Here is a 25,011-nt window from a genome sequence, read left to right on the forward strand (position 1 = left end):
TGGATTTCACTGGCATTGTTAGTGACATTTTTCAGAATTCTTTTGTTACTCTTAAAAGTTTTCTTATCTGCAAGAGTTACAAGCAATTTTTACCTTTTTTTTTTTTTTTGAGTATGTGTATTTATTTTTTTTCTCTAAATCTTTTCTGGTCTCTTTTATAAGACAACTTCTTTTCTCAACCTCCCTGACTTCAACCAGTGTGAATTTGGAATCATGCAGGTAGCACAGATAGATTTATAGTTCATGGGATTTAAGAAACTGAATGACATTTGGAAAAACTCTGTATTTCATTATTCAGAGGACAAAATCAAATTAGGACAATATTTTTAAATGTCCAAAAATTTAATAATGCTTTTGATTAGCTTAGGAGGTAGCCATTAGCTACTGTTATAAGCAATATTGATAATTTTCAGCTCTCTGTAGGCTTTTCCCATCCATAAATATCAGTAGTCTATTATTTACTTAATATCTTGTTCATTTCAACACCAGTGATAAAGTTAGACCAGATCTTTTTTTAAGGATCCCTCAATAGGTTTTAGAGAAGAATAAAGACAAGGTTGTAACATTGAGGCCAATCTCTGCTTTCCAAAACTTACCATAACTTTCTATCAAAATCCATGGTATCATCAAAGGACTTTGCATACACTAACACAAGCAACCATATTCAGTGATGAGACAAGAAACCAAAATATTATATAGTCATGAGATAAGTATCAAATTTAAATATCTAATAATTAATTATTAATTCCAAAGCATGTTTATAATCTCCTTTTCAAGTATCCGAAGGGAAAAATAGATTTTTTTGAAAAGATAAATTACTTAAGGATTTAATGTTCCTGAGACTTCTTTAATGCTGTTAAAAAGACAGGTATGCTGTACATTTCCTTTCACTCATTAAAATTATCCTTTGATCAATGAGTTGGGTTTGTCTGCTTATGGCCTTTTAACACACTACTCCATTTAATAGAGCATTATTTTAAAGAGCAAAATGCCAGTAAGTTCCATTTATTTCTATCTTTCTTTTTCATGTTGACATCCTTTGGAAGAATGGAAATTAAAAATCTGAAGTTTTACAAGGATTTTAAACCTTTTTCTTAAATGTTACAATTTACATAGAAATTTCTGGTACTCTGAAGGCCAAAAACAAAGTCAGAAAGATGCCATGATATCCTCTCAATTCTGGCCATGATGAGATTTTAGTTTCCTAACAGAAATTGATTTTTTAAAATTGTAATTCCAATCTAAAACATTTCAAACAATGTGAAAAGAGTATTTAGCTGTTGAGTTTTCCCCTCATATCATCACCTCATGCCTCAGATATCTATTTAAAGTGGTAAAGTGCAGGATAGAATACAATCTAGGAAGGAGAGAGAAATTGGATATTTAGTGAAGGAATGAGAACAAAGGAAAGTTTTGAACAATTTATAATCTATCAATATTCAAAACCTTCTTGTTTCACATCTAAGGAAAGAGAAGGCAGAAGGAGCCACCTCCAAAAGAAATTATCTAGATGGAGAAAAGGTGACTGAATAAGACTGCTCAGCCTGGCAGTCCAAGCTATCTGTTCTCTCTTCATCTATCAAAACTTAGATAAGCAACATCTGTGCAGCATATTTCTACAAGCATAAAGGAAACATCACTACTTTAGCTATCTGAGGTTATCTATATTTCCCTGGCATACCAAGTAGAAAGACTAAAAGCTTTGCTTACTTGGGGATTACCCTGTATTGCAATTTATTATTCAATTGAACAGTCATTTTAAGTCCTACAGTTGGTGTTTTTATATAGAATTGTGAATGTATTAGAGGTTTAGGTTTATTATTCACGTAAAAGAGGATAAAAATGTTTGCAGATGAACAATGTCTTTAAAAAGTTTTTGAGATAGGAAAATGATCAAATACTAGGCAAGGTTTTATACCTAGTGAACACTTTATATCAGCGTTTTAATACTTCTGCAAAGCAATAAAGCTGGAAATAGAGTGAAGTAATTCTTAAATTGAGTAGAGTAGAAAAAATGCAATTTTAGTCTAGATTCCAGCCCAACATATAATGTCAATGAAACCTACGCAGTTTGAACACTATACCCAGTCCTGAGTGAAAATAGACAGTTAAATTCATCCCTAATGTTAATGTTGAAATCACTGGAATTGTGCCTGCTTACATTAGGTCGGATTCCTTTTTTTTTTCTAGCTACTATGCCTTAAAGTATTTATTATCAGCATCATAAAATACACCATTTAAGAACATATGGCTTGGCAAAACATCAGCCTTTGCTTTAATGTTTCTGGAGTTTGAGTTTATAAAGGCTGTTTAACTGCTGAAGGAAGAAAATAGCTGAAGAGTGAAATCACCAGAACTGTTTGAGATATGAAAGCATTCTTACAAGAAACTTGCTTTTAAAGGCAGTCAGAGTACTATTAAAAAGAGTGGTAATAGCAGCAGCAGCAGCAAGTCAAGCATATACATACCAGTTAATGTCTGCCTGGGTAGTTCACAGTCTTCCACTCATCAAATTAGTGAATTTTTTGCTTTGATGACTGTCTTTCAGTCTTTGGGACAAAGCTGACCCTGCACAGGCACATCTTCATTTTCTTCTTCATCCTAGGAGATGAAAAAGTGCACTTTCATGTAAGTCGTTAGGTGCTGGGAAGACATTTGTAAACAATCTTATTTTAAAAGGACGAGTCATGAACCTCAATGCCAACTTTTGTTAAAGCAGTTATTTGATAAGCTTAAAGTGAGATTCAGAGGGACAGAAGAAAGGACACAGTCACTGCTAGGATATAATTTAGTGCTTAAAAAAGAACTTAGAAGCAGATCACAGCTATAATTCAGGCTAATGTTTCATTTCATTTTATAGGGAGTCATTAGAAAATGCTTTGAAGCATAAGAATGTCTGCCTACTGGGCTTCGACTGGTCTAGGAGGGAAGATCTCAAACAATTTAATAGAAAGTTATGTAAAGATCCAGACTTCGAGATAAAAATAGACGATGTACCATGCCGAAAATTATCACCATTTCTGATATCCTTGGGTTTTGCCCTGAAAGTGCTTACTCACGAAAAAAAAAAAAAAAACTTAATGTCTCCAAGCCCCACTTACTTTCTGATTAGAGTATTATAGCTTACATGAGTAAGCATTTGCAGCATAAGTGCTTTTGTAAACAGTCTGAGAGAGGCCAGCAAGTGAATGAGCACTGGAATGGAATGATCCATTTAGCTGTCCAGGAAGCTTGGGTATATCCAAGTCCTGCCCTGCAGGCAGTAAATTACCTTGCTGTGAGTAAGCAGGGCTTGTAATCAGCAAAGCCTCTTAGACGAGAACTACATTTGCTTGTGCAAATACCATAACTCTAAATAAATGAATAGCTAGCTGTAGGTGTCTGACAGCACTTGGGGGACCTGAAGGTCTCAGGTAGCTAAGCATAAGTAAAGTGATGGATTCTACTGGTTTGAACTCAGGAGGTGCAAAGAAGCCTCCACATAAAGGCCAAGGTGTGCTGTATCAAGTAGCACCTCAAGTGAGGAAAAGCCTCTGCATCTCCCAGCAAATCCACATCCATCTCCAAGAACATGATAAATGTCTTTATCATGTTCAATCTAATTTGCATGAAAAGCAAGAGAAGGGGATGAAAATATCCTTCTGTATGGATCAGCTATTTGAAAATCCAGAATTTACTACAATGTGTACATACATGCCCTGAGAAAGAAGAGGGGAACAGAAAAATCAAAAGACTGTTGCATTCCAGTGATGCTAAATTTGTTAGAAGGTCAGCATGGCTGTAATTCTGAGATACCAGAGATTTTTGCTTTCAACCCAAAATCGTGAAGTTTTGCATTTCACAGAATCACAGAACCACTGAACACATGAGGCTGGAAAGGGGCTGAGTAGGTCACGTTGTTCAAACCCCTGCTCATGAAGGGTCCAAGAGCAGAGCAACCCAGAACCCTCTTCAGAAAGCTTTTGGATCTCTCCAAGGACAGAGACTCCAAAAACTCCCTGGGCAACCTCCACTGGCACTCCATCATCCTCATGGTGTTTTCTGCTGTTCAAAGGGAATCTGTTGTGTTTCAGTTTGTGACCATTGACTCTTGAGCACATCTGAAAAGAACCTGACTCTGTTGTCATTGTGGCCTCGCCTCAGGTATTTACACATGTTTATAAGACGCTCCCAAGTCTTATCCCCTACATGGTGAACAGTCACTGTTGTTCTAGCCTTCAGTCATACAAGAGAAGCTCCAATTCCTTCATCATTTTAGTGACATTTTGATGGATTTTCTCCTGCAGTTCCACCTCTCCGTTGTATTGGTGAACCCAAAACAGGATCCAGCACTGCAGATGCAGCTTCACAAGTGCTAAAAAGAGAGTTTCTTTATTTTACTTAAAGATACCTTAAAATATATACCTGGTAGAAAAGGGCTATTTTTCACAATTTACAGATATATATGTGGGAAATTTTTCAGTACTAAAAATAAATTAACAGGAAAAGGGAGAGTCTGTCATTATAAAATTGCTGGCATGAAGTAATAGCTTAAAAAAAAACACAAACAGAAAAAAACAAAAAACAAAAGAAAAACAGGTCAGGCAAGCAAAACAATATGAAAAAAGAAATTTTCATAGGACTGATCTCTTTAGCCAAAATGTATATTTTCTATAGGTAGTAGCTCTTACAGAGCTGAAGTATCCAACCAGAAGACCACTGCACATCAGCACAGAGTGTCAACACTTATCTGCAGAGAAAACAAGAGACACAGCACAAGCTAAATAATGTTGTAAAAAAAAAGCTCATCTTAATTAATGCAGGAGAAAATTATCATTGTATTGTCAAATTGAAGTATTTCTTTCCTCAACATGGGCATTACAGTTTCACCATTTATTATCAGATCATGGCAAAATCCTCAAGTAGTGAGCCTTAGATGGAACCTCTTATACAATGTTAACATATTTAAAAAGTTCTGCTCAAATTACCTATAATTTCCTGTTGAAACCAGGGAAGAATGGTAACCACATTAAGAGAGGGTTACTGAATTCATTATCATAATTATTCTGAAAACTGTGCAAGAAAATTCTCAATGCACAGTGCACTCAGTACCCAAGTTTAGAAAATGAGGAATTTCAGAAGCCAGATGCAAAAACAGTCTGGAAAGAAGTAAGCCACTTTGAAGATTTTTTTTTCTGTATATTTGATACAGAAGTGATTTGTGAATTCAAGCACTTGCTCTGAGACATCAAGACTCATTTCTCCTTCAGAATAGAGCTTTCCAGACTTTTTCTACTTTCAAATTCACACTCTATTCATATCTCATATACCTGAAGATGCCATCACTTTCAGTGCTATTCTATCAGTTTAGGGTGTTTAATTTAGATGGTAGGCACTTTGTGATTCTCAGGATTTATTCTTGGTGGAGCGGCAGGAGTCAAGTGGAAAGTCCTATACATGATCCCTCAGGAGTTTACTTTAGTCCTCTCCTACAATGCAAATCTCAGAGACATGGATTTTACAGCTGAAAAAGGAACATTATTTGCTACCTGTGGAAAATACATGACAAATTTCAAACACCCAACCAGCTTTGTTGAGACCAATTTGTACCGAGGAAGATTTTCACAAGTCCAATCAATATTCATCCTATGGCTTAGTAAGCATCTCATGATGGGAGAATTTCTGCCACAATTGGCTCCTACTCACAATGTAGGATACATAAAAAATTCACTTTGGCAGGACCAAGAGTTTGAAGAGAAATCCAGATGCCACATCTAAAAAGAGCTGTCGTGCTCTACAGATCCAAGGGGGTGTGTGACGACTCTACTGAACCCTTCAAACTATGCCCACATCCCCAAATCTAGAAAGATGCAGGGGAAGAGTTCAGGCCCTCCTGCTGACACCAGCGCTGTATTCACCCCACACAGCATCTGCTTAAACTGCACACAGGGGAAGATAAAAGTTCCACAGTGTCAAAGGCATTACTAAAGTCCAGGTAGACAACATTCACAGCCTCTTCCTTACCCACTAAGAGGGTCACCTTTGCACAGAAGGACACCAGGTTAGTTAAACAGGACATGTCTTTCATAAACTCATGCTGGCTTGGCCTGATCTCCTGGTTGTCTTGCACATAGCTCATAGTGGCACTCAAAATGATTTGCCACATGACATTCCCTGGCACCAGGGTCAGGCTGGCAGGCATTTAGTATCTGCAGATCATCCTTCTGAATAAAATGAGATTGTAGATATGGAGGAGGAAAGAAAGAACCATGCCTATTGGGGTTTTGTTTGACATAAAAACCATAGATAAGCTCAACTAAAAACATCCTTTTCTCATTCTGCACTAGAAGCAAGACCACAAAAGCAATGCCTTTCATCAAAATTTCTTAACTCGTTATTATTCTCCTGACATAGCTATAAGTAAATAGCCACACTTATTCAAAAAGCATGAGTGCTTATTCACTCTGTCAAGCAGAGTATCTTAATGGGCAGCAAGCAGACTGTCTTTCTCAATAAAATGTGAACCAAGAGTCTGGGAGGCATTTTTGAACAAAATCATGTGTTTAACATGAAAATACTCAATGAGCTTAGAGAAGTCAATGGATTCAAACTAGATCTGGATTTTTCCCAGTGCTTTCTATCATTTTCAGTGAGAATTAACATATTTGCAAGGCTGGCTCCAATTCCCCAGCTGACATCAACTATGCCAATAGATTCACAAGTGTTAATTCTCTACAATAAATGGAAAAAGGAAAATATATTTGCCAATACCTAAAGGTGCTAACTAAATGACTTTCAGGATGTATCATTCTCCAATGTTGTATAACTAGCCTACTTTGTTAATCTATGTCACCAGTGCCAGCTTGCTGCTCAACTAATGCAGATGTAAAAGAAACGAATCTTTACAAAAACAGGAGATGCTACAGCTTGAGCAAAGAAAACTGATCTGTTTTCAAGTGACTTTCACCAGGCCTTGGGGGCTGCTAAGTTTGGCAAAAATGAACATGTCAGGTTTCATTGAAAATCACTGCCTGGCTAAAATGGGATTTTGAAAGATGAGCCACCTGATTTATTAATAACATCACAAGATTTTCTTGTTTGTTTGCTTGTTTTATAGATGAAAATCTGCATTCTGCAGATCATTTTAAAATGTGAACCAAGATTTAAAAACAACTGGAGCTATTTTTTAAGGCTCTTCCCCCTCATAGTCATCATAAGCCTCATAAATATAAGACTTTTGCAGCAAAGATTTCCCCTTCCTTCTGTTTTGGCCCCAGGGAATATCTACAGAAAAATAAAACTAAATCTACAGTATGAGGGAATCAAAACCGTAAAATGTGAGCAGCATTGCTGGAGAGATCGCTGAAAGACCAGGCACAAATCTCACCAGGGGCAAGATGACAGGTACATTAACTTATCTGCAAACTGTTTTAAAGCCCAGAAGAGGCACAGCACAGCGTAGAGGCAGATGTCCATAAGCTGAAAGGTCACTGCTTTAACACTGGTGACACCTGGTAACCTGCACTCCAGTGCAGTCAGTGGCAGGATGCTGTTAACCACAGGGAAGCCTGCGCTGCTTTGCTACAGCACACTGCATTTCTTGTCACTTTTAAAGCCGCTGTTCCAAACCCACCAGACACTGAGAAATCATACTTGGTATAGCAAGACCTTCACCTACCACTCAAAGCAGCTGTCTCTCAGCTGGACCAAAACCAGTTTATGACTTTAAAGCAGCACTGATGGCTTCAGACTAAGGAGAAAAAGGAGTGATCTTGTGTTCAACTGGGATATGGTAGGGCGTTTCACAGGCAGGTATCACAGAGATAATGCTGACTGGATGGAGACTGTCAGGAAACTCACAGGCAATGCTTCCACCTCCATATTCTCTTTCCTAAAACCTGTGGAAAACATATTTAAAATCTGTATGAATAAGAATATTAGATGTAGCACATTCGTAGCATGAAGCAGAATTAATATTGAGAAAAAGCAAAATTGTTGACCTTGCTTTTCCTGTGGAAGTTTGGAACAATTAGTTCTTGTGACTGACTGCCATTCACAGCAGTTTTCTCCACTCATTCATGAAATTAAAAAAATACATTATTTCTTTTACAGCTATTTAAAATGTGTAAAACACAGCAAAGAATGTTTCCAGCTACTGCTTTCTTAGAAGAATAATGGGCTACGAAAGAGCTATGTTCTGCCAACTTTTCCAAATTCCTATTGTTTTTCAGTTTCTAAACTCTCAAAAATATTAATTACTTTATAAAGCATTTATTTGTAATTCGTGTTTCTGTACCTAATATATATGTATAATCCCTTAAATTCAAGTCAGTATTGAAGAAAATAATCTGACAGTAAAAGAAAAGGCTACAGCATCAGTCAGATGGGAAAAAGCAATGCAGTATGAGATTTTCCATATTAGTCTGCCTTACCAGCAGAGAAATAAGGTGTGCTCCCAGAGTGACATTCATTCACCCCTCTGCCCTTCAGAGTACCAATATTAGATAACAACATCTTCATTCTGTGTGTCCAGAACAGTTATCTCAGCTCTGCAGTACACACAATACAGGGAACTAGACACAGGGCTGTCATCACCCAGAACATGATGATTTTATAAAAAGCACTGGGGCTCAGTTGTGAGGGATGCCCCATCCAAATGGGTCAAATTGCACTCAGTTAAACTGTTAGAGTTTAGCAGAAGATAAATAATCCCATCATCTTTAGACCACACTCCAGCAACACATTACAGTAGTTTGGGTTTTCACTTCAGCCAGTATTGGCTGCCAGCAATCATACTAATAAATTTAAGTCTAGCAGCCTTTTGACTGAAACTGACTTCAGCCCAATAGAAACTGCATGGATCTAGAATTGCTTTTAAATGTGAAGCTTATTCAGAGCTGAGGAAGATTTCAAGCACATCCTATATGCCATTTATGGTCCCTGATCAGCTCCTTTGCAGCATGTCAGAGTACCTGGAATTTGGCAAAACTCAGGGTCTCCAGCTGGCTGCTTTCCATCTGGCATATCCTGCATATAAAGTTCCTGCCTCTTTCGGGGGGAAAAAAAATTAATGAACCCGAACCTCATAAAAATTCTCTGTGGAGTGAGTTGTGTTTCTGCCTACTAATATCACAAGATACTGTAAAATTAAAACAATTCAGCCTTTCAGTTACTGTTAAGGCTATGTCAGTTTAGTAAGTAAAATAAGCTGGGTGATGAGTCAGCATGAGTAAGAGACAAAAGAGACTGTAGCTGGGATGTATGAAGGTCCTTTTCTCTTTACCAAGCACCTAGGCAACACAGCTCACTTCAAACACTTAGGAAATTTATGTCAATCTCCTTTCATCATTTCTTTCTTAACTGGATTATTCCTTTGCCTGAAAAACCTGCACCTATTCTGGACTTGTCCCCATCTTCCCCGCTGTGAGACCTGGTTTGTGGTCCTCTCTCATATTTCCCTGTTGATTCTTTGTTCCAGCTACTTCCTCAGACTGCTCTGTACTTGATTACTATTTTCTGCTGCATGATTGCCCTGTCCCACTTCTTTTTCCCCATGCACAACAGTAAGAAGGTTGTTTTGTCCACAAATATCTCAATCCTCACACCATCAACTCCTCTAACTTAGCAACTGGCATCCTAAGCATTGTATGGTCTAGTGGTTTAATCCACATACCACTACTATGGTCTGGCAACTGCAGTTTGGAACCTTTTGGTGTTGACAATTAACCAAGCTCATCAGCAATCTCAAAAAATATGGAAAACCTTCCTTTAACTGTCCTTAGCTGACTGATTCCCAAGGTGGACACTGCTGTTGGAACTGCATGTTTTTCCACAGCTCTGACAGTGCCAGCACATTGCAGGGACTGACTTTACTCATAAAAAAGTTATGTTCATCTATAAAGAGACAATATATAAGAGGAACAAGTATGTTTTTAGCTTCTCCATTTAAAAGCTTCCTGAAATACAGAAAAATAACCGACTAGATACCCAAAACAAGACACACAGGGCTTGTATTTTCTTTTATCCTATATTATTTTCTTGGCACACGCCAAGTCTTGTCAATAACGCTTGGACTTCTAAGGGTTCCTCAGGTTGGTTCCATTGCTATTCCTTTTTTTTTCTTTTTTTCCTATGTGGCATTTATGTTATACTTCCCCCTGATTTCAGAGACCAGGGTATAAAACAAGATTTCCTATTGGAAATATAATTTTTATGTTTTTCCACTGACACTAATAAACAGTTCACATAGACTTTAAAGGTCATTGATATTGGTCTTATTTATTTGGGGTCCACCATGACTAGCAAAAAGGCCGGACAAAACACAACAAAAAAGATGCATTTTGCAGAGGTAATATTTTTCTATCACTTTATAGTTACAGTCACAGCTGTGCAACACACAACTTACTAAGCTGAAGGCCGGGACAGAAGTTTATGATATTCATCATCATGCAACTGATAATTGTAAATCTAACTTAATGGCTGTAGGAAGAATATTTTGAGTACTCACAAACTATGACAAGGAAAAAAAGTTGTAATAATTGTCATTAATTAAACACTGGCTTTACATGAAGGAAGACTATCCATATTTCTGGATATGATGTATCATCCTCAATTCAAGCCCTTTCATTGTGCATGTGTCTGGCATTTCAGCTGATGACACATCCCATTGAATTCTTTCTTTCTTCCTTACCTTTCTTTAATACCTCTCATGACAAAATCTGTCTTAGCTGTTTGGAACATGCTGAAGTCTAGTCTGATGATTAAAACACGACACAGCATGTTTGGATCTCAGAAAGCCTCTGGTGAAAGTCTGATGTAACAAGCCCCTCTCATCTGAGAGGTGTTCAGCTGCACTATAGAGGACATTGTATACAGAACCAAATAAAATATAGACAAGCTGACACTGTTCATAAGTAAATCTGCGATGAAAAAATGACCAATAGTGGCTAGGAGGAGAATTATTTGATTTGACTCATCCCTTAAAAATGTCTTCATGTTTCTAAGCCTTGCCTCTCCTTCCCTTTGCTTCTTTATATAGATCCTTTTAAACCAGATCTCACAGAAAGCTTATTTCCTCTTGTCACCTAAAAAGTAATTAACAATAAGCTATCTTTCTTCTTAATACCAATCCAGTTTGTTCAGCTTCTCACGGAAAATCAGAAGAAATGAAGCACTAGGAATGAGGTAATCAAAGTAGACACTGAGATAGAGAAGAAGGACCAATAAGTACAGGTTTCACCAGGAATATAATTATGGGAAAATCTAGATCTATTTTACAGCAAATCAACACAGAGTACTAGCATATACAAGGTAAAAATTAGACAAAAGGAATATAATTAAAAGTAGGAGAATTTCTAGTAAATATTAGGAGCACTAAAAAGGAAAGGAATTAAGGGTTCTAGAATGAATTATTTGAAACAGGTTTATTTTGCTTTTACTACTCAGGAAAATTCTTTCTTCCTATTACTTTCAAAGACTTCTAAACAAATCTGTCTCATCTTTTACTATTTAAATTTACTTTATGCTATTAATTAAAGTGATGGGGAGTGCTATCCAGCAACCTACAGGCAAAAAGCACTGTATACACAGTAATTACAGCATCTGGTTTCTTCAAAAAAATATCAAGACAAAGCAAGCAATCTGCTCCCAAGATGTTAATTATCCTCCACATAAGAAAAATGACTCATGATGGATTTAAAGGCATGCAATGTGTCAAAGAGGGGAATGGATAGACACATCATCCAGCTGTGGAAAATACAAAACTAACTTAGAACTCTTCACCCTTGTTTGAAGTAGAGCAATGCAGTAAGCTGTGTCATGTGCATAAACTTAGGATCTCAAAATAGATAGGGATAATGGTATTTAAATTTTTAAAAAACGAAAATATGTTGAGGGGGAAAAATCCCACAATGCATATGAAGAAAGACCTCGGCTCCTGTGCTCAAAATGTGCCATTGTATTAGTGCAGAAGAGTTACAGTTTTGGCAGTTGGATTCTTGTCTAATTCAGATATCACAGTAAAGCTAAGGCTGATGTAGTAGCAAAGATCAGCACACAGCAATTGAAGCCATTTTGTGAGAGCACAGGATCTACAACACTGACAAGTACTCCAGTTAGACAATCTAAAAATGATAATGAAGGCTGATGCGATGAGATTGCCTCACACAAGTGAATTGTTTTGTGCAAGTCCCATCCCCTGAATAAACATGTTCAAGGAGACCTACAAATTGAGAATTTCAATCAACCAGTGTCACAGCAACAAAGAGATTGTAAAAAGCACACACTGGTAGAATACAAGGATAAATGAAAGCAGCACCAGGGAGATTATTTTTATCAGAAAAAAAAAGCTTATCTGAATTATCACATACTTCAGTACTCTTTCTTGTCATAAAAAAGCTTTCAGACATTTGGCCATTTCTTGTGCAATGATCATTTCACTTTTTTACCTTGACATATCCTGAATGCTCTGCTTAGTCTGACATGCATCCTATTACTGCTTTGACTGCCTCCACATGAACTTCAGAAAAAGTATCAGGAAGGTTTGATTATTCATTCAAACCTGTCCACTTGCATTAATGCTCCTGATAATGACAAATTATATGAGGGATTCTTCAGCAGTACTTAGAGAATCTAAGAAGGGCACAATGGGCTTAATTCTTAACTGTTCTGTAATAATATGACTACACTAAATGCTAGTGATGTTGCACAAAACTCTATCAACATGAATATAATGTGTGAAATGAAGATTAATAATTAAACTTGCAATTTTATACATTCTAGGAGGGGGAAAGCCCTATACTCTCTCTGAAGTAACTCAAAAAGTAACTGTAGTCAGATTTTTGAAAAAAATAGCTTAATTAGGTACTGGACCTCTTTTCCTACTTTCAAGGCCAACTAAATGTAGTAAGTATTAAAACCTGAAGTTTCTCTTGTTTTTGGAGGTTTTATCTGAGGAGAAAGGAATTCTATATAATAGAATATATTTTGGCAACATTTTTGGGAAAAATATTTTGATTCAGCATCCATGAACCAAATAATTTATGAAAGATTTGTTGACAAAGATTAATTTTTTCTTTTAGACTTCTATTCAGAACTGTCTCTGCTTGGCAGTTGCTAGCCTTGGTGCTTTTCCAGCTGCCAAAATTCAGTAAAACTGAAACCTTTGGATTAGTTTTTCCTCCTTGTATTTAACAAATGGCTTCAGTAGTAATCAAACTTGCACTGAACCCGGAAGAAGGCATCAGTTGTGAACAAAGAAAAAACATTAAAAGCCATTTTTTTATTACATTATTGGCCTACTAGGGAAGAAGTAGTGTTTGATTAAAAAATAAGTGCTGCAGCAGGATTATACTTAATGTCATCCAAAGATGTTGCCCTACAATGGTCTTTTGATACATTCTGCATAATCATTTCATATACTGTTCCACTAAGTCTTCAGGAACACCTGAGACATAATCAAAAACCAGGGCAGCAGTAATTCCAACTGCTCAGCAACCACTGCCTTCCCCAAGGGTTCATGAGCCCCCTCTCCCCAAAGTGCATGTCCCGACATCTGTGCAATCCCGCTGCAGAAATCTGGGCACCCTCAACACAAGTGCTCATCCACCCACATAGCTTAGAGACTGTGTACACAGAATCTGGAGTCTGTCTGACACTCCTGGTGTAGGGGATGGCTGCAGCTCCATGATGGGCACCCTCAGTTGTCTGGCAGAGGAAGGCTGAGCGTGTCTCCTGTGCATCCCCAAGACAGGCGTGGCATCCACCTGCTTGAAAGGTCATCCCTGCAGTACAGGAGTCAAGGTAAAATCTTGACTTCATTCAGATGGAATGAAAGAGGGTAGGCATTTCCTTTTACCTTCTTATCTTTTGCCAGCTAAATCATGGTCCTTGCTGTCAAGATTTTGGAGGAATTAGTATCTTATCTACACTAGATGCATGTTCATTAGAAGCAACATCGTTTAATCTAAGTTAGACCATGGAAATCAATGGAGTTAGGGCAGATTTAGAATGCTCAGTTTGCAAACAGATTCCAGTCCTTAACTTGCTTACTATACTATTTTTATACTGTGACCTATTTTGTAGTTATCTTTGGAGAGGAATGTTTAAGTAAAGAACATGGTAAAAAAATGTGTCTCATTTACATGCTTTACATACTATTTCATTTATTTAACAGACATATATGTGCATTTGTTTAATTGAACAACTATTGTAAAAATATATAGAAAAACTGCCTAAAAATGCTAAAATTTTAGCAAAAAACTTATTCAGTTATAGCTGAAGATTTCAAAAGGGTTTCAGAGATTCTGTTGTACTAAAGTTCAAGCTTGCTTTATCTACATGACTGCGGTGTAATTTAATCCCTACTTACTATTTCATTTGTAAGGTGAAAGACTTCAGATAACTTAGAATATACGAATATAATCATACATGACATTACAAAGAATAGCTCACGTGTGTGTCAAAATGTGTTGACTGAGCCATTTTAAAAAAGAAAAAGCTGAATAAAAAAGAGCACCTGAAAAAGATCTAGTTTTTTTATGTAAATAAATGAAAAAATTTAAAAGAATTTAAAAGAAACCACAATTATAATTGTTATATGTATTTTTCAACACACCCCTTCCCCCACTTATTTAAAGACTGTGAAGAAAGTGAACATTAAATGCAAAAACACTTCAATATTCGACCTAATCTGCATAAGCAAGAGGTAGATCAAGTAGGATTTTAGTTTAGTTGTTCTGAAAATGCAGATTGCCTTCACACTTTGTGATATGTTACAGGGGAAAAAAAAATAGCCTGCACTTCTCAATCCTATTTTAAACAGGGTCTATGAATAATATCTGGACTCATCCATCCATGTCAGACCTAAGGCTTGTGATTTCTTCCAAAATAGCCCAGTCCACACCAGCACAGTCTCCAGGCCTGCATTTCACATAACTGCTGCACTCCAGCTGCAATGGTCTCCACTTGAGTCCTTCCTTACACATGCCTGTTAACAGCATTGCTTCTCAACAGCTAGTTCTGATCATTTCCAAAGGCAAATGCAAATAAAGACATTCTGGGGGTTTATTTCAACATTTAGCCCATTTCCTCCTGCCCACAGTCTATTCTAATATCTAGGATTTTTGTCAGCAGCCTTTGGTGCCTCATGTGCACGCCTCTGGCATGCTCTTTACTGTTCCTGACTGCCAAACTCTTCTCCAGAAAAATGGCATTAACACATAAAATATTATTGATACTCATATGCTCATTTTGCACATCACTGCATTCATTTTCTTACCAAGATTAAAATATTTATCAAAAATTCGTTGGAGCCAGCTGTATTTGACTGGGTTATGTTTAGAAGCAAGAACTTTGATCCAGCTGTCATTCTTCATAGTCCATCTGCTAGTTCTTCTACAGGATTTTTAAATACATATGCTTTTCACATTTTAAACAGTGTTTTCAGTTCATTCTTCAATCACCCAGAACATATAATGGTCAAGCAATGTTTACAGTTTTCTTGCTGAATCTAAAAATCATCTCACACTTCTTTGCTCTGTAAAATGTTCTAAATCTTTTATATAATTTTCACGAGTTTGTCGGAGAGCTCCACTTCTAAATCTTTTACACAGAAACATTAAAAGATCTTTTAATCTGCCTTCTTTTCTTCTCATACTGAACAAAAAATTCTCTTTGTTCTTTGCTAAATGGCTTCTGCATTTCAATAAGGTAGGTAAATCAGAGTTTATATATTATTGGAAAACAGATCTAAAGCTACAGAATATTGCTAAAGTTTCAGTATCTGATTATTTTTTGAAAGGTGGGAAAGAATGCAGCCTGCAAAATGTAAGGAAAAAAAGAAGCAATGCCTCAATTTCAATTCTAGAAGGGTTCCTTTACAAAATAAACAATGAAATGAATTTCTGTGGAAAGCAAGGTTATCTTGATATTATGAATTGGCTTACTTAATGTTTATTCTGGACCTTGTTGAATATGCAAATTAAACTTAGAGTCAATGACTGTGCTTTCAGACTGTTCCTGGGTTGTTGTTTTATGAAGGTGGTGGCTGGAGAGGGGATTAATTTCTTGGGGTTTTCTAACTCACTAAGCATGATCAGCTGAACGGATACAATCCACAATCCAAATATACTTATCTGCTTATGACTTTTCTCCTTCTGGTAGTTATTGCAAAAGAATAGTGGAAAATTCATGATATCTCAGTTCTCAAAATATTTGTGCTGTGTGCCTGGGTGGGATCTTTTTCCTACATCTCTGGTGATGAAGAAAAATAGAAGAGCCTCAATTCAGACTGAGTCTGATTCTTTTGTAATGACTACTCTCTAATATTGTTTAATTGCCTGTGAAGATGCAAACAGGCCTAAAATCCATAATAATTAGCTTAAAATAACTGGCTGAGGTTCAGGCAAATCATCCAATATCAGCATTTCTGGTTACTTTGCAGAATAAAAAGAAGAAAATTAAGAGGGATAATCAGTGAATGCAGTAGAAGGAGGGGGGAGGTTTATTTGCTAAGAATATATGTTCTAACACATCTTTTAGCTTTTCCTGTATGCTGCAGACAGCAAACATAAGGCCATATGAGCCATAGTCAACATCTACACATTGAAATTCATATTTGCAGGCTAGCTATGAGCCAAAATTTGTAAGGAGAGAAAGAAACTATTGAGAAAGACCAAGGAAGACATAGAAAAAACTAACTCCTGCCTCTTTATCTGTTAGAAAGCGAAAATATCTGTAACCTGCAAAATTTGCCACATTTTGGTTTTAGGTCAATGAACCACTAGGTTCATTGACCTAAAACCAACCACACTTTGGACTGTGTTAACTGGGATTCTTCAAGTGATGCCAGTACATTTAACATCACCAGTTGTTGTTGTTCACTTACAGCTGAAGTGGGAGCATGCTTCGGTTTATCAATTCCTCTGAACACACACTTCTCAAGGTTTGAAATTGCTGCTGTTTTCACGTTGCACCTAGAAATGAATATCAAACAAGTGAGTTTACATGGAAATAGGTCACAGTGGAAGCACATGCTGGCTAGAAACCAGCACACCACTTATATATATAGGGGGATATTAATGAGTCTGTAATTAAAAACTTATCTACACTAGGAAATAAAACAGCAATATGGGGGGGGGGGGGAATCCAAAACAAAGCAACAACAAAACCCCCATCAAGCTTCAGATAAAGCCTAGACAGTATTGCCTCTATTTATGGCTAACAGGAAAAAGTTGGATGTTTTTATGCTTTTATATCCTCTCCAACCTACCTCCAACAAATGAGCTTATGCATATCCAGATGAGAATAAGAATACCCTGGAACCTGTGGTTTATGCAGAAAAATCACAGAGAAAAGAAATACAGTGTAGGAGATAAAATAAATCACAAGTATATTAATTTCTCTCTTTCATGTCATTGCTGTGGACAATAATATTACTTGTATGGTGCTGCTGACTTTTTCACCATCCTTATTCCAGTCTTGAACATTCCAATGAACATTCTGCTTGGCTGCAAAGAGAAGAAAACAGACTGAAAGAGTAACATGAGCAGCAAGTCTTTTGATGAACACTTCTGAAATGCGAGTGCATGCACATGGGATGGGTGCATTGTTCAGTATATCTTCACACATCTTTTATTTCAACATTCATTTAAAGTTGCTGAAAATATTTTTTCTAAAATTTTGGTCTTGTAAACACTGATGTTAGAAAATATTTTTAACCATCTTATAACTCTGGAAAAAATATCCCATTAATATGGCAGCCAGGTCTAAAAAACTTGCTGGAGGCTGGGATTATGATTCATTATTTTGAACTTCTCTCAACTTTTTCTTTAATGAATTCAGAGAAAAATTATTTTTACCTCAAGCTTTTTAAATTACTGTAACCAAGTACATATACATACATAACAATATACTGTAGTATTTTGGTGTAAATAAAACAATTAGCCATAGTCACATACATATCTGTCTTCCTCACAAAGTTGTATAGATGAAAGTATGATTGGAGAAACCACAACAATATATTTTAAAGTAACAATATCCTTAACTGCTTTCAGAAGTTTTGATTTGGAAAGGCAGGAGAATAACAATTACTATGTTTAGGTGAAGTATTGAACTTTTATTCCATTGTTTTAAATTAATTACTTTGCCTGTAAAATTAGAATCAATGATGCTTCTACTGAGATTAATGGTAAAACATCCACTATATGAGCAGGGCTAGATCTTATTCATCCCATAAATATCTACTATTTATATATCAATTTATATATGAACCTTCAAAAGTATACAATTATACCCAGTAGTGAAGTGCTGCTCATTTTGCTCCCTACCTTTCAGAGAAAAGACTGCACTGACTAAACATCAGTGGGCTATACAAGAAACTTGCAATGAGCTCTTAGTTCTGATCAGTTTTCTCTGAAAATAAACTTTTCAAAATCTATGTATGAAACACACACAAAATTTCCATTTTCTGACCATTCCAAATCACAATTCAATATGCATTAGCTGGGCTTCTGTCAACATAATTGGCTACAGCAGTCAGATTTTCAGAAGGGCTTAACTTCAGCTTTGCCACCAAAACAAATAAGATTATCAGAACAAGCACTGCATACAAGATGCTGACTTCTTTGAGAAATCTGTGTGCAAGTGTCATGGTTGGAGATGATTAATGCTGGCCTCTTCTGAACATTTGACCTTCATCTGAGACCCAGCGTGGTGCCAAATCCTCTTTAAAAAGCCCATCTCCCCGGACTGACTTTTCTCCCTGTAAAAATCCATTCTACTGCATCTGCAGGATTAGCAGAATAAAATAGGCTACGGAAGGGATACCATATGTAGACCAACCATTTGCTTTTTAACCATTATTCCTGCTGCTTACTGCTTGATTCCATGGGAATATTTATGTTAATTATTAAAGAGTAGAAAAAACAGAGAAGACCTTCTGAACTAATGTGTCTGCTCCTGTAAACTTCTCAAGATGGCTTAGCCCAAGGAAGGAGCTTCTAGACATCAATGTAAATTCACATTTTGATGGATTTTGTATTGATTGCCAATGTCAATGTTAAGGCACATGTTATCTGGGCCTAAAGAAAGCACTTTCTAAAAATAGACATCTGGTAGCCTAGTGGGCTTGAATTCAGTGTTGACAGAGTATCCAGTTTAATTGCAATTTATTTTGTCCTACTATATATATATTATAAATTTATATATTTGTCTTACTTTTTTATTATATCCAGTGACTTCCATCTTCTGTCCCTTTCAGAACCATATAAATACAGTTTAATTATAAATATAGAACGTATTTAGATCAAATTAAGTATTCCATGGAGAGGTTTCATTTTTTACTGATTGTGATCGACACGAACACAAAACTAATGGATTTTCTCAGAAGAACAAAGAAAAATTGCAATTTTTATAAGCATCTTCTGTGGCCTTTTAAAAAGGGAGATCTGAGGATTTTTCAGAACCATGTTCCCTTTTCATTTATTACCATGTCTCAGTGGGAGAAAGAAGGTGGAAAAGAAATACAGAAGCATAGAAGTACAGACAGAATAAGTTTATATTTTAATGCCAGACTATTCACAAAAGCCAGAGAACAGTGTATGAATTTAACATAGCTATGGCCTCACTGCATCATCGGTATTTCCAGATCAGTTGGATGATGTGACAAAATGAAACTTCTGAGGTGATACTTCTGTAAATTCACAAATGTGAATCAAACCTTGCTGTTGGGATGATCAACAGTTCTGTGACTTCAGTTATATCAAAATGACCACATTGTACATGAGGGGACCAAAGGCAAGAGGGCACACAAGATTGTCTGAAGATCTCAAAGCCCTTCTGGAACATATAAAGTACAATACGGTTGTATACAACATTTATGCCAGAGAAGAAAGGGTAAGAAATAGATGAAATCAACCAGAATATCTGGCTGCAAATCAGTGCACTAATTCTTGTTGGGGGGTTTTCACCCATAGGAAACTCTCTTGGTTTAAAGCTGATTATAATTCGGGATGGGTGCCTTGTACAGTATAAAATAAGAGCAACATTTTATACAAGGAAAAAAACACAGCAGGATAGAGACTTAGAATTTATTATATGCTTCATTAATTTTACTATGGTTCAACTTAACTAGATTCTATGCATTACAAATGTACACCATGGTTTTCCAGACAGGATCCTGTAGAGGAGTGAAACAAAACAGAGAACAAGAAGGGAAAGAAAATAAGGTAAGAAAGGTGAATACACTGTCCAGAGGAAAGGTTTTGCCTCAGCACAGGAAGAACACAAAAGAAATTCCTCTCTGGCTAGATCACATTTGTTTGAAAATACAACCTCTAGAAGCAGCATTTGAAACTTTGACCAGAAATTATCATTTACTTTGTGATGAGCAACAAGCAGATTTCTTAAGCACTTTGCTGCTCTACTTTCTTGTGTGTTTTGCTCTGTATTTTATTTGTTTAGAAACAGTTAAACACAAATGAAAATTAAATGTAGTTTTTGATTTTTTTGTTGAAGCAAAACATCCCACTCATTCTGAAATCAACCTACAGTTTGGGGCTTTGTTTAAATTTTGTGGAAAAGAAAAATAAAGATACATTTTCCTTTGGGGTTGTTCCTTAACATTCTTCATTTGGTTCCTTGGGCAAGTTCAAATTAAAAAGAAAAAAATTAGAGTTAGAATCATTTACAGAGCTCTACTCCTGTCACAAATTCTTGGGTCATTACTGGTCTGTCAGTGAGGTGATGTTGGTAGGAAAATCACTCTTTCTCAAGTGCTCTTTTAAGAAAGTATTTCTGAACCTTCATTTGTGTTCTTTTCTTTTTCAAACATTGCTTTAAAGGTTTTGCTACTGTTGCTTATGACAGCAGCACACAATAAGTTAGGACAGCAGTGTAAAATTTGCTACATCTCACAATTTATTACATTATATCATAGAGGAAGAGACGGAGCTTCATATCTCAGGGAAAATAGTGTCAAAACAATCAAGCAGAAACAAGTTAAGTACAGAATAACTGCAAGTAACTTGCACTCTGCTAGGTGAAATCATGCTGCTCCTGAGATCAGGGATGCTTTTGCAGGCTTTCCCACCAACTGCAGTGGAATAAGGACCATCTTTATCTCCTACAAGGAATTCCCCTGCTAAATATCCACAGTCAACCCTCACACAGAGATTAAGAGACTAATCATATCTTGTTTAGCCATATAAATCCCAGTTCAGCCCTTACAACTGTCCTAATTCTGTTATCAAAGGAGTAATTTAATATTGCTGATGCAGTTCAATAAGGTGGTAAGAGATGATAAAGGGAAGTATTCATCACAATAAGGTTAACACACGCTTTCAGTGAAACAAAACTGACTCCTGTGATCACTTGAAGGGACCTAGGCAATTCTTCCATTCTCAATCACCTTTGGCAAAAAAGCACCAGAGGCTCACCTCTCCCTGTGCAAGCTTCCTGTTTTCCCCAGCATTCACTGATGTGGTGAATAGTATCTAGAAGATATCTGCTCTGTGGATACCCCACTTCTCTGTGGGGAGAAAAAAAAAAAACAAACAGCTGTTACAACTCTCCATACAGACGAATTCTTCCATTAGTTTGACAGTAATGTACATATAAAATACCTTTAAACCTCCAGTCATGTGCTGCAGAAAACAAATTGCAAAATAGTCAAAATATAGGGAGGCAAAGGCAAAATAAAGAAAGGCTAGCTTCAGCCTATCCAAATATTCCTTTGCCACAGTGTTTATTAGATGGCTATTCTAGCTATTTTGTCAGACATTCTCACTCCTTTTGCATACTCTTTTCTTTGTTGTGACTGTTCGTATTGTTTGAGAGTTGAGAAGCATTTCAAATGAAGGAGTCACATTTTCAATAATACATCAAACATAATCTGAGCACATTCAGAAATGATGGGGCCCATAGCAAATTACATGTTGCAAAGCCTCATCAGCTGAAGCGATTACTTCATTTCTTCGAGTCATTTTAAAAGAGCTAAGAAACTGATGCTATTTACATCATGTATATAAATAACATGTATCTCATATTTATATAAAACGTGTGAGATTGGTGAACATTATTGCAAGTGTTCATTTGAATTTTAACTTGAATTCATACGACCAGTGATTGCACAATGGAGACAATGATTGTACCCAACCCCTTTTGAATTTTCTCTCCACAGGATTTCAATGAGTCTTTGCTTTTTTTGCATGAGTTTTCTCAGAGGCAAGGGCTTGTGATGACAAGTGCAGGCTTTACAGAGACTATTTCAAAAAATCATTTAAGGAGTGCTCCTAAAGTTCAGCCATCTGAAGACAAACTCATATTATGAAGGGGAAAGGGAAAAGGGAAAAAGAGAAAAAGGGAAAAAGGGAAAAAAGGGGAAAAGGCGAAAAAGGGAAAATTGAGACATTTTTGGTATTTTGTTTGGAGTTTGCTTCGATTTCAGTTAAAATGTATGTATAAGTACTATAAAACTTAAAAAAATCTATTAAAACTGGTTTGATAGATTTCAAAGGTGTTTATCAAAGACAAGGAGCACTTGTCAGTAAACTCTTTCCATCCTGAGATATATCAGAGACATACAAGAGTGCATTTTTCTTTGTATGCATGCTATTACAGCTGGTAAAGATAAGTATTTTTTGCAAAAACTGCAGTTAATAACGTAACAGTAGATTATATAGCACAGTTCATTTGGTACATGACAGTGCTCCACATTTCAAATGGGAAACACTTCCAAAATCCCACAGAGAAGAAAACAATGAGCCACCCACACAAGGCACTGAAGCACCTCAGAGGAAAGAAGTTTACTTTGCAAATGAAAGCTTTATAGTCTATGAATCTCACCTAGCTGGTATTATTTTACATACTAGGACAATTCATCACTGGATGCCCTTATTCCTAAAATTCCTCACCAGAGCCCTTAAGGCCAGTAAAGTAACACATCAGAGGGCAAATGTGATTGTGGATTTCACCTGTGAGGACTCTGGAAGTGGAAAAAAAGAATATTAAAGAGCTGTGCTCATTCATTCAGAGAGTGGAAATAACAGTTTGTTGATGACTAAAGAGTCTGGCTATAATTCCAAATACTGCTTTAACTTTCCCACCAGAAATATCATAGAGGAGGTTTGTTGCAAATCCCAGCTGGACCCAAAAAGTAGCATGAATGAGCTACTTTTTTTCAATTATGTTTACCTCCTAGATTAGAATATGTTTTCCAACTTCTATAATGACATGCTTTATACTAAAAAAGCCAGTTAAGATTAGTTGGGACTGTCGGGACCAAAATCAACAACAGCTGAAGGACAAAATCATTATGAAGATTGAGGTGACTTCCCAAAAGAATATTCCCACAAGTTGACAATGTCATGAGCATTTCAAAAACTATCACAAAATTAATCGATGAAACCTCATTAATTTGACATTCAGAAGCATTCCTAGTCACATTAAACACTTTGGAGTCTGGATTTTGAGTCTCCAGAAAGTTAAAATCCTGCTGATATTTTTGGTTTTGTAATTTGTATTTAATTGGAACTGATTTTTTCAGAGTTTAAGAGTGCTGCTACCCTATGATGGACAACCAAAAGGCAAATAAATCAGTTTCTGAAAAAACTGGCCTTAAAGAACTATTCTGCAGAAAAAAACCAACATGTCATAAAAATACAGTGAGGCACAGACATTTCTATTCCAGTAGCTGAACCCCAAGGCAACCTTTCAGCTAATATGCAAATGGCAGAAGCAGCTGTGTATAGTAGCTTTTTACAGTTTGGATGCCTAATATAACAAAGAAAGTTTTATATTTTAATTCATGTTTGCCCCTAGATAACACTAGCTGAAAGAGCAGTGAACCTCTGGCACTGAACATCTGAAGACAAGGGTGCAATGTAGCATGGCCCTGGACCCAACAGGTACTTGGCCCTGGATTTTAAAGGAAGTTTGTGAGGAGAACAGAAAAAAATAGGAAATAAAAAACACCCCTAGATACATTAACTTTGCATTCAATCTGTTCCCCTAGTGCATGAAAAGAGGAGAAACTTTAACTATGCCAAGGCAAGAGAGAGAAACAAGACTGTAACACGTTCAGAGTCAGGCCAAACCGGAGGTAATTCCAAGGAAGGAAAGAGTTTCTGAGGGCTCTTTGCAAATGAAAATTGGCAATTGGCACCAAGCCACTTTTGCAGAGTCAGAGCTGAGGCTGCTACTACAGCCAGTGCTTTGCCACTCCTGAGTAATAAGCTTTGTTTGGGGGATGTCAGCTCAATTTATTATACATAGATTAAATTTGATTTTCTACTGCATTGACAAATTATATACAGACTGGCTTGTGAAAACCTCCTCTGCTGTTAATATACATTTGTTCATCTTTCTTATACCTGCAGTTCAAAAAGGCTGAGAGCCATCAGAGTTGTTGGATTATTACTGATTATTATTACACTTGTAAGATAGCAGAAACCAATATCGTAAAGATATATAAGTACTTGATCTTCATTGCATTTGAAAAAAAATCTAAACATTTAAGATACATAATCTATAAAACAACACAGAAAAAACCCATATTTGGAATTTACATGCAGGTCCTATTAAAAAATTACAAATATTTTCAATATCCCAACATAAAGCAAGATTTATGTGTTCAGCTAAAATGAAAGCAGTCAGTAGGTTGTTTATTTAGCCTCTAACACACTATAAACAACATCTAAATAAATTAAATTAACTTAATAGCCACCAGGAGCAAAAGAGTGACTTTGATAAGTGCCATTTCACAGGAGAGAAACACATCAGACAGATTCCTTACAAGACACTGAATCCACCTAAGAATGCTGACTCTGTCTTATGTACAAAATGCTATGTTCAACTTGTCAGTATGCTTGGAGCTCTCCTCCTCTACCCAGCCAAATTTCAGCATTATGAAACTTTAAAAAGTATTCCATTTGCACAAGATTTCCTGTTACAGCTTTGTCTGGTTTTTTTGTCTGTGTGGTGGTGCTTCTTTGTGCACACGTACATATTTGTCACCCTCAATAAATATTGAGGACA

The sequence above is a fragment of the Molothrus aeneus genome, chromosome 1, assembly GCF_037042795.1.
Source record: "Molothrus aeneus isolate 106 chromosome 1, BPBGC_Maene_1.0, whole genome shotgun sequence".
NCBI lineage: Eukaryota > Metazoa > Chordata > Aves > Passeriformes > Icteridae > Molothrus > Molothrus aeneus.